The sequence below is a fragment of the Chaetura pelagica genome, unplaced genomic scaffold (assembly GCF_000747805.2).
Source record: "Chaetura pelagica isolate M959 unplaced genomic scaffold, ChaPel_1.0 scaffold71, whole genome shotgun sequence".
NCBI lineage: Eukaryota > Metazoa > Chordata > Aves > Apodiformes > Apodidae > Chaetura > Chaetura pelagica.
The window spans coordinates 2281443-2293588 of NW_009952435.1; positions in this window are offsets into that span (position 1 = coordinate 2281443).

The following is a 12146-nucleotide window of genomic DNA, read 5'->3' on the forward strand; positions in this document are numbered from 1 at the left end:
ATCAATTAACAAATGATGTCATTCTTGCCCTCAACATCAACTGAATTGATCTAAGTAGCCTCAAAGATTCTTATAAACTTGTTTCTTAAAACAAGCTTGTTTGTTTGTTTTTAAAACTTCACCTATAACATGGGGGACAATCTTCAGTATAAAGTGCCAAACGGAGTGGGAAGAAAAGATGGAGGCAAGTGTCCTGAGCCTGACAGAACCAGTTTTTTTTTAATTATGATTTATGTAGGCTTGTAAATTCCAGATCTCATAGTGAACAGTGATAGAGGAAAAAGAGGCAATGGTAATAAAAAAACCCATGAAATTGAAACCAGCTGAAACTGAAGAGACTTGAAACTTCAGAGAAGCGAACAACTGAGTTTTGAAGTTGGTGTAAGAGCTGGAGGGAAACTGGGAGTATGCTACACAAGCGTGTTTGTTCCCCAGCAATAACACTGAGCTGCATCTGGTTTTCTGAAGGAACAGATAAGGAAGGTCAGACACTTCAATACCAACTTATTACTACTAAGCTCTGAGATAGGAGTGCAATTTTTATTTGGCCACTTTTAAAGTACTCTTTACAGACGATTCTGCAGGTATACAACTTGTACAACATTGCTGGGAGCTGGGGGCAGAGACATACATCAGGAAATCTGGCATCCTAGCATCAAAAGCATCAGTTATACACTGATCCGCAACATTCACTTTACCTCCATAAATACATATCAATGTGTGCTATTTTTGGGATTATATGGTCAGAGCCTTTCAGATACTACAATACAGTGCAGGTCTGTTTCCTTCAGAGACATCAGAGAAAGGAAAAGGGAAAACATTCTCACTAGAGTCCCCAACCTAGCAACCATCCAGGTGACCTCATATGAACTTTTCCACAACAGCAACTACACATTCTCTTGAAACATTGTGACTTCTTTAAATGCCTGATTTTCAACATTTTCCAAATGACAGATTTCAAACTACTTCAGTGGAAGCAGACCCTTTTAAAGTTCACATTTGTAGAGAGATACGTGGCACAGATTTGCATTTCCTAGCCAAGTTTCTGAAACATCTCGGTACTAGAAAGTTGATTCATGAACCACAGACCGAAATCCAGAGCTCTAGCTCTTAACTTGCATCTGCACCAGCAGCTGCTTTCTGACAGGCTCCAGCAACTGCAGTCAGAAGGTGCTGAGAAGTCTGTTAATATTATTGAATGTGAGCCATAAGAACTCAGCTTTTTGTCAGAAGTACTATGGCTATAAAGCAAAATATAAAAGCACTCCATAATAAAAGCATTTTTGTTTCCCCATTAAAATAATGCACAGAGAAAGTGTGTAATTTAAAAGCCTGTTTTAAGTACAGGTACTTTCCACACTATAAACACAACATACTATAAAAAAAGTTGCATACCTTTCTTTAGTATGAGCTAAATTCAAACGAAATTTAGCTCAAGAGATTTTTTTTTTTTTCCACAAACATCTTTCAATGTGGTCTGTACTGAGATACTAGTTAAACACACCTAGCTGCTATTAGTCTGTGGATCAAGTTACAAGGGGCACCATTTCAAACCTGTGATGCATTCACAGTTACATGAATGCTTTGGTCCAGTCCTTGATAAGGAGACATAGTAAAAGCAATCATCTGATTTCAGTACACCAATGTAAAGTGCCTTTTACCGAGGCTTGAAATAGTTCACCTCACTTTACTGTAAACTGACAAAAATGCACATAGCCATGATATAATCAGGCAGAATATATAAATAACCTACCAGCACTGTTCTCAGCAACAGCACAAGGCTTCCCAAAATGGAAAAACAACACACAGATTGTCCAACATGACCAGAACTTCTGTAATACAGCACGTAGAACAAACGAATAGAAACAAAGAAAAGTTTCACCAGATTAAGAACTTCAAGACAAGGTAACACAAGCCCTTTGTACCTACACTTTATTAATATGTAACTATCAAGCCATAGAATGCAACCTGGACTTTACAATCCCATGCTGAAAAATCATTATCTCTATTTCAAACAGAAGTAGCCCTGTTAAATGGCCCTGGCACTTCCACCCTTATGGCAATGTTATGCAGAGATTGTCTTTCTTCACATAGGGTCTAACATAAAAAAAAAAAGGATGCTACACACTTCCACCATGCTCAGAAAATTCTGGAACCCACCCTTCCCTTTAAGATAAAGGCAACTTAACAGGTACTGGGGGCAGACTTCACCTCACGGACATCTGCAGGAGTCTGTCAAACACTTCACACTATACCAGATTGTAGAATCTCATCCTTTCTATGCCAATTCTCTCTCTAACCATTAGTTTAATAAAAAGAACAGAACCCAAGCCAAAACAAACAGGGAAAAAAACCAACAACAAACCAAACCAAAGAAAAAATGAGCAGTCTTCAGTATAGCAGAATTATGGGCAACATTAATTTTTTACATAGTGAACAAATAGCATAGGATCTCCAACCCATTCAATTGCAATCTTATCAGTGCACAAGGCTGGAACAGTTGCAGAGGGTTTCTCCATTACAGCAGTGTAAAACCTATTGGATAATTAGGAGGAATAAACCAACAAGGGAGTGTTCATCGATGAGTGGAGTACACAAAAGCAGTGTCCCTTGAGTGGAAAACATGAGACAATGAAGTAAATATTCTTGACTTTCAGGTGATTGCACTCCTACAGTCTGTTATGAGAAAATCTATGCCATTTAAGGGAAAAAAAAAAAAAGGTAGATGAGTACCTTCATTTGTTCATTCTCTCTCTCTAGCAACTTGCACAGCAAAGCTAGAAACCCAGCCCTGAGTCATACCTCATACTCTGAACCATCAAGACACAGACAGTATGGTAGAAGTCACTCCTGCCTAGTGATCTAGCCTGCAAAGAAGATACCATTCAGAGAATATTTCTTTTTCACTCTTTATTGCTCATAGCAAAGCAAAGAATACCCAGACTGCAGGCTGATTCACTATTACAGAATTAATAGTATGCTAAGTTCCTTCTTTGTAGGTAAAACCCTTTCAGCTTCTAGATGCTCTGAAAAACTGTAATTCAACACAAACTTAAAGGAAACAAACAGATTAGCACTATCATAAAGCCACCTCAAGAATTCTGAAAATGGAAAACTGTTAAACAAATCCCACAGAGATGGAGAACAGACACCAGGAGAGCATGATAATGTCACTATTACAGAGGAAGTTCATCCAGACAGCACAACACGGAAAACAAGAGTTCCATTCCAGTTTGCTATCTGTAACACTTAAAATAACCAAATAAACTGAGGGTTTGGGTTGCTCTTTCGGTTGGGAAGGAGAGGAGAATAAAAAAAAAAATAAAAGAACATTCTCTAGTTTACTCAGTCTATCTCACAGGGAACATACAATGATTCACAAGTATGTGACACACAGGTAACAAACACCTATCAATGCCTCATGCACAATAAGTAAATAGCAGGTCTAAAATATATTACTCTTACAGTACCTTGTTTCCAGTATAATTTTACATTTCCTAACATTTACAATATTACAAAAATACTACACTTGCTAAACAGTTGAAATCCTCAGCACACACTAAGATCTAATGAACTGGATGTTAATATGGCTCAGGAAACAATTAGAGTTCCTTATATTCTTTTGTTGTTGTTGTTAAATAAAATTTCTTTTGAAACAGCCTTTACTGTGAATTCCCTGGCTATTATGTTATATAATTATTTTATGTATGTGTCTTTTCAAACATTTATTTTAATTTCATACTGCTTTTAAAAGATCATTCAGTTTCTAAGACAGGATCACACTGACAGACATGATGAAAATTACTTCTTTGCAGGGGTGATAAAGTTACACAAAATAGACAAGAAAAAATAATTTGTTTTTGGCAAAGAAATTAAAGTTATTTAATTATATTTTTGATCTTCCATTTGATTCCACTGATGAGAAACACTACAGCTTTATGTGTTTTAAAAAGAAAGTTTTAATGCCAGAAGAAAAAGACCTGAAGCAAACTGAATGAGAGCATTTGTAGAAAAGGAAATAAAGATGGAAGTACATGACCATGCTTGCCCAAGAGCAAAATTCAAGAAAAATAAACAAGAGTCAAGCTGAGATGACACAGTCTAATGGAAGTATTTCCTAATGTTGTATCTCTTAATTTCAAACTTTCACAAACTTAACTAAGCAATCATTAAAAAAACATTGTTCTGCAGTTTCCCAGTCTCACATGTACAAGTGAATAAACTCATTGCTATAAAATTTGCTACCAGGGACATCTCCCTAGACCTGACCCATTTAATGAGAAGATGAGATGTGTTCCAACTCATAGCACAAACCTGGCTGCTTCACTGCTTGTGAAACACTGCACAGCTGCCAAGCAAGAGAAAACCCACTGGGACTCAGACAGACTCCTGCACTGCCACTGTAGCTGAACTATCAAGAGTGCACCCTCTGGCAGGAACAGCAAATGATCTGCTACCCTACAGCTGGTATCCTCAAATACACTTTTTTTATACATCACCCACACTTTCAATTAAGAGTGCGTTATCTTCCAATGAAAGTTTAATTCTCATTCCAGTCATTGAGGCATGCCTGCAAGATCCAGTACAATGCAGTTCACGTATCAGTTTCATGATACAGTCATTTTTTAGGGCGAGAAGAAGCCATAAGCACAATAACCTGATTTCCTGTAGTGCACAGGCCATGCAATTCACCCCCTTGCGACTTCAGAAAGCCCTCAGCAAAAGCAAGGATGTATCTGTGGATGAGATGGGCTATAACTGATAAAGGAATAATTCTATTTATAACTATTTTGACTTTATTACTATTAAGCACAGTGACACTACAGAGCCCAACAGATCTACCTGTATCAGTTTCCAAAAACAAATAAAACACAATCCCTAGAGAAAATATTTTAAAAACCAGCCAAATCCCAAGATTTGAATAGATGCCCATTGCAGTTAATGAAAACACTGACTGGATAATTACTGCAAGGTCTGGCCCAATAGCTGTATCACAGGATTTTTGATATACCACCCACACGTTCAGTGTGTGGCAAAGACCACACTATAAGCTCGTGCCATCATGCGTAACTCCATCAGGTTTGCACATCAGTAAAGAGGAATTAAATGGGAGAGCCGCTTTATGCAATTATCTGTCTCATCTGCAGAAATACATGCTAAAGAAAAACTGAATTATTTTGTGGTTAAAGGCAAGAAAGCATAGATGAGTTGCTCTACTCTGGAACATTAAAATCCTGCTATCTAAACTGTGGTATTCATATTTCTGAGCCAGAGTTAAACCAATAGTTTTAACTCTTTAGCTTGGTGGATGTGATCAAAACAAAATGTCTAACAATTTGTACTGGAGGTTGGGTTAACAAGCCTCACCTTCAAAAAAAACTTGGTGTAGAAAAGCAAAAGCAGAAAAATAGCACACTAGGTAGGGATGGTGAAACCTTTGTTTTCTCAGGGTGACATCTGCTGGAGGAGAAGACTCAGGCGAACCAAAATGCTGATAAAGGCAATACACATTTAGGTTTTAATACATAAATGTTTAGCCACAAGCATCTGAGCTAAAACTACCTGCCAGTTCCAGACTGAACAAAATCAAAAGGTTGCTTGTGACCTGAAGCAAAAATAGGAATAGATTAGTGCAAAGCATTCAGTGACCAGCCACATAATCCTATTCTCACCAGTATTTTTTACTTATTTCTCTGTTATCCGCAGACTCACACTGTATTTTCCCCACTTGTAAAGTACTGAGCTATCAGTCTCATTCCATTCTAAGCAAAAATGAAATAATTATAACAATATTAACAATAAAGAAAATACTAAGGGAAACACAAAGTTGCTCATCAGAAATGCTGTCCAGTTCCCCCACTTGTATCAGGCTGCTTTGCATCGTATGCTTAAATAAGAAAAGAGAATGATACTATTTTTAGCATTCTCATTTTAGCATTCATAGGTCCACACTAACATCCCAAACATACTTCATGACATCCAGAATTTTGCTGCTTATACTGTAAAATGACCAAGCCCTGCTGCTAGGGTGGCTCTGTTATGTTTTCAGTGCTATCAGATCTATAGAGAGCGGTTTAAGGATGCTCAGTTTAGCAGACAGGCTACAACCATGCAGACAGACACTGCACATTGAATTTCCTGCAGATGGTAAATCCTGTGGCTGAACTGTGAAAACCACAAGGTTAAAGTACCATTAACTGGTGAGACAAACAGTGAGATTTCTCAGCATTATTCATAGAATCACAGAATGGTTTGGGTTGGAAAGGACCTTAAAGATCATCTAGTTCCAACCTACCTGCATGGGCAGGGACACCTCCCACTAGACCAAGGGTCTCAAAGCCCCATCTAGTTTGTCCTTGAACACTTCCAGGGATGGGACATCCACAACGTCCCTGAGCAACTGGTTCCAGTGTCTCACCACTCTCACTGTAAAGAATTTCTTCCCAATACCTAACCTAAATCTACCCTCTTTCAGTTTAAAAACATTACCCCTCACCCTATCACTACATGCCCTTGTTCATGAAGTCAGGTTCATGTTGGCTAACTGGTTTCTTATTAACCATGCTGACCTGTGGGAAAACACCAGCATGAAAACAAAGCCAAGACTATTTCTAAGCAGGCTGGAATCACGGTGGCATTGCATCCTCTGCATGCTGTGGGAAAAAAACACATCCTTTAAATGCACTCACTCTACTACCCTTCAGTTGTGTTTCTGTGAGGACACTACAGCTCACTGTGCCACAACTCCATGCTGAGCTCTTAACTAACACTCTTAGGTCTGGAAAGATAATTTTTAAGTTGGAATATGTTTTATTATCATGCAATAATTACATCAGTATGAAAGCAATGAGAATGTAATTTATTTTGAGAGAGGTCAACAGCTGTGCAAGCCCGAAGCTAGCTCAGACATACTCACACTGTACAGTACATTCCCTGAAGTTATAGGTGCTGCACAGGTTTCAGTGTAGTTGTCTTTTCTTAATCTCTTACCGACAATCACTTTCAATAAGACAATTCAAATAAAAAAATATAGAGGTTTATTGTTTAGCAACACTGATTTATAAAATCTTCTGTGGTGACTTGCACCTTCAGTTATGATGCAACTTCAAGATACATTTGCCCTGTATTAGTGAACAAATGTATCCCCGACTGTGCTCTATTTTTGTGCCCACAGACTTCTTAACTTCACTAGTGCCTACTGAGAATCACCCTCTAGAGGCTTGAAGACTGTTGAAGATTAAGGCTTTCCTGCAGTAAAGTGCTCTCTTTATTGTCAACTTACAAGGGACACAGAAGATGTAATGCTTTTAAAAGAATCAGTGAAAAACCACACACACACGATTTACTGTGCTCCCTATTTCCTAGTTTTGTGATATGCTTACAAGCTGGTGGGCACCTCAGTGGATAACTGCTGATATTACTACAGAATAATATTCCTATCGATATCTGTTTCAACTAAAACCGGTCTTAAAACAGTGTCCATCTGATGAGCAGATGGGAAAGAATTAGAATTATCATCTACTTAAGTAAGTACAACTATGGCAAACATTAACACAAGTAATTATGAGCTGAAAGATCATAATTTCTCATTTCATGGGAATATTCTAGAAGTATGCTACCAAAGTTATTTTCACTCATTCACTCTTATACAGATGCCACAAAAACAGGCAGGCAGTGGTAGTTGAAAGAGAATTTGCAAAATTAAACCTACCTTATATCACCTACCTCCTTGAAGAGGGTTTTAATTAATCTGCCTACGTACTTCAGAAAACCTACACACCCTAATGTACCAAAGAAGATGGCACAAACAAAAAGTTCAATGGTGTGGAACAGAGTAAAGAAGTATCTTCGTGCAATTCCAGAGCCTCCCCTTAGATCCAAAAGGGCTTCCCAAAACATTAGAAATACATATTTCTAGGGAGAAGTTAAAAGTTATCAATAGCAACTAAATCTATGCCTTTACAGGTTGTAGGCTAGAAGGTGTCTGTACTTGTTCTGAAACCTGGAGTTAGTCTAGGAGGCTAGATGGTCCCACGCAGGAGAGACACAAGGCAAGGCAAACCCACTTACAGAAGCCATATATTTTGCAGACCTAAGCACTCCTAAAAGGGGAGGGGTTCTGTGCTTCCTCTCAAGTTCACGTCTCCTTGGAGAAGCACTTGTGATCTTCTCACAGCTGACCTTACATAAAATTTATTGGGGTGGGAAGAGAAAGGCTGCATCCAAGTTCAATGCCAAGTGTTCCTATGCATACAAAAGTCGAGAGCTGCTAACACACTGGGGAACATACACCCTTTTTTTCATTTACAGAAGAAGCCAGTACCAGAACTATAGGGCTGAGAAGCTTCTTGAGAGCTAGAAGAAATCCACTAAAAGACCTAATGATGAATTTTTGTGAGATAGAGTTTACATTCACATCCTGAGAATAGAATCAGAGATGCCAGAACATTCCTTACTCTCTTAATCATCTTCTTAATTAGCATTTATAATGCAGTCTTAATTTGTACTCCATCACACAGTAAGAAATCACACACATCAGTATATTAGAAAATATTAATAAAGCAAATATGCAGTGTGAATGAGATAAAGAAATATCCTACAGAACAGCCTTAACTGTTGTCAGACCTGTATTTATTTTATCTGGAAATCCCACTGCTTCAGATGATTTTCTATGTATTTTCCTGGTGATGATTGGCTAAATAAAATTACTCATGAGAGCCACATATATTTCGCTTTCACTTTTAAGATACTCTGTTCTTTCTAAATGACTCAGGAATAAAGTAATTCTTAGTTTGAATCGAAATTCCAGTATTTTAATTTATTAAAAGCAAATAATAAACTTAATTGCAAAATACTAAACCCTACTCCAATTCTGAATTCTAGTTAAGAGATCTATAATAATATAAAAGCAGAAAGTCTAATGAAAAAGTAAATTGCAAATGTTAACATAGAAAATACATTTACAGCATCGAATAGCTGATTAGTAGGACACTGAAGTCTGATCTTTATTTATCAAGTAAAAACAGATTTTATTAATGATTTTTAAACGTCAGCAAAATCCATTTGTTTAGGTACTTTCCATTTAAAATTCAGTTTAATGTATCCTGTAGACACATGTGGTACTTCACAGATTTTCAATCTCACAAAACAAAAAAAGGATGTGATATCAACTGAGCACTTAACAGCCTCATGCAGTGCAAACTAGAGCACACTGTGAAGGAAATCTCAATAAATGAGGCGTATCAACACACCCAGACAGTATCTAGGAAGAGAGGAAGCAGCCAAATACCCTCCCTATTTATCACATGCATTCAAATCAAGGAGAATTATTCTGGGCATTTTACTGATGTGTGGCACTGGCTAGGACACAGCAGACAGACTAGAGTCTGCACCATTATGGACTTTACAAAGTAAAACCAAGCCCTAGCATCACCCCTGTCAGCAGACTGGAAGGCAAGGGAATGCTGTTACATGTTGTAAACGAGAAAACATTACCAAAAGAGCAAAAGTATCTACCACTCAGGAGCTTTAAATGCTACTCAAATATAACAAAGCAAACATGCCCGAGGCTGCTCTATAAATACTGATGGGGCATCACAGCAGCGACAGCAAGATTGGGTAGACATGCCTGAGCTAACGGCAAACTCAGCAGAGCCTACAAAAACCACCCAAGAATCAGGACAGAAGCAGACTACCTTACAACATGAACTGCCGTAGTTAGACTAGAAATGGCAAGAGGTGCACATACCTCAAGTGCAAACACCAAAAAACCATGGTAAGTTAGAGCTGGTCTTTCAACCTAGAGAAAAGATTTTTGTCCCCTTGTCAAAAACAAACTGCAATATTAATTATGTCCGACTACCTTCAGCTTCCTTGTCTTTTAATACCAAAATCAGTCTGGACAAGAGGTGAGAAATCTCACTGAAGCTTTCCTCCATTTATTTAATGTAGGAACATTTATTTAATGACTGTCTTCAACTCTGGACCTTATCCTGCAGCTATTCTCTCAGTAGGGTGGCTCTCAGTAGGGTGGTTGTGAGGCCTAACCTCTAAACCAGCCACCAACTTTCCAGAGATTTATAAAAAGCTATTATATTAGTCTTATATTTCTTTCAATATATTTCAAAAAAGATTGGAAAAAAAACCCACCACAACAACTCCCCCCCCCAAAAAAAAAACAAACAACAAACCAACAAACAACAAACCCTACATTTTTTCCCAAGAAAATACAGGCAAAGAACATAATCAATATACTTAATCTCAAATGAAATAAAGTTAAAATCTGGCATTGCATGGCTACACAAGCTGTTGGAAGACTGTGTTGAAAAGAGGGTGCCTGTCCCACCTGAAAGCTGCTACCTGGGAACACTGAATGAAAATAGAAGATTTCAGAAGGGCTTAGCTTCTTCCTCACCATGAAAACTGAAACAAAGAAATGCTGGATTTGGTGAAGTCAATGGGAGTTTTGCAGAATCCCAAATTTTCAACCTGGTAGAACCTCAGCAGAGCTGAGTTTAACATCTGTGTTGACAGCCTCTCTTTTTGCCTCCTCCAGCTGGACACAACTTTCAAGCAACAGGACAAAGTCGAGCAACAGCAGCACAACACCTAAAGAAGCTTTGGGACGTGCAGAGCAACTGCGTGGTACTGCCCTGACCATCCAACCAGCTGCCTTTTAGACCTCCAAAGGCACAGTTCTCTTATGTTCTTGCTATATCTTATAAAAAAAACTTGAAGTATCAAACAAAACTAATGTAAAAAAAAGAAATGAAGATAAGAAAAAATAATTTAAAAAAGAAAATAAGCCTGTCTTTATGCATTATGACCTTGACTTTGTATCATTTTCGATTCTAAAATCAGTCAGAGAGGTCAAGGAAATCTGAAGATGCAAGATAAAAGTCAGAGCTGCCACACCACAACCTCTTGGGTCACCTCCTCTGAAACAGGAAGGCTAGTGGCATAGTGATAATGGGTGAAATTACCAGCTTACAAAGAGCATGCCCTGAGCCAGGGCCTAACAGTTGCTCAACAGACACATGCTGGCACCATTCTTTCAAAAGAGAAATGAGGACACTACACTGCTAGCAGACCTAGCATCTTCATTGATGTTCATCAGGCTTCCCTGGCCAGGAAAATCGTGGATGCAGCTTACAGAGCAAAGGCTACTTCACAAACTTCTCTTTTGCTGAGCCCAGCACTAACTGCACCCAAACAGCAAGGCAGGTGTCCTGGTTTGAGCCAGGGCGAAGCAAATTTTCCTTTTGCTGATTTTTATTCCTTCAGCAAGCTTTCTTTTCACTAGCATCAGTGTGTTCTAACTAAGGCTTATAAGAGAGGAATGTTTTTTAACTGCTGGGTCTTCAAAGTCACACCTTCACTCTGCTGGCTCAGACACTACAAGGAGATCTATGACCCCTCCATAGGAGGCTGAATTAGCAAAACTGGCCAGAGATATTCCTTTCCATGTATCTAGGTAAGCTCAGACAACTTCCTTCCTGCTTCTTCTTCTCTTCTCTTCTGTCTATGGCCGGTGTCTAGGGAGGACTCCATCCATCCATCCATCACCATCGACCCCCAGGCTCAAGTTCTCCTGACCCTCATCACTCTGTGCCTTTTCCAGCAGCAGCTCTGGGATTTTTTGGGACTGTTCCAGATCAGGAGAGTGCAGTGGAGTTGCTGGGGGTGGGGGGAGGCAAGAGGCTTTTGCACGTATCTGTATATAATTGTATATAATTGTGTATATTTCCTTATATCCTTAGTGTTTAACTAAAGCTGTGTAGTTTAGTTTTCAATCCAGCCAAGTCTTTCTCTCATTCTCTCTCTCCATCCCTACCTGGGTGGGAGGGGATTGAGAGCACTGTTGTCGAACACAAGTCAAATGGTGACAGCAGGAGAAACACAGGGTGAAATCTACCAAAACAAAAGTCAAAGGGACTTGCTGTCCTAGCTGAGTCACAGGTTTTCCACAATGAGTATAGCAGCACATATGGTGAAGAGGGAGCCACCCCAGGCCTCCTAACAGGCTAAATTCAATTTCACAGCACCAGGGAACAGGATCAGCCTGTACAGGATAGATGGGTTCAGAAGACTGCTAGACCACACTTCCCTTCTCCCACCCTGATTGAGTAGGCTACTATATGCCAAAA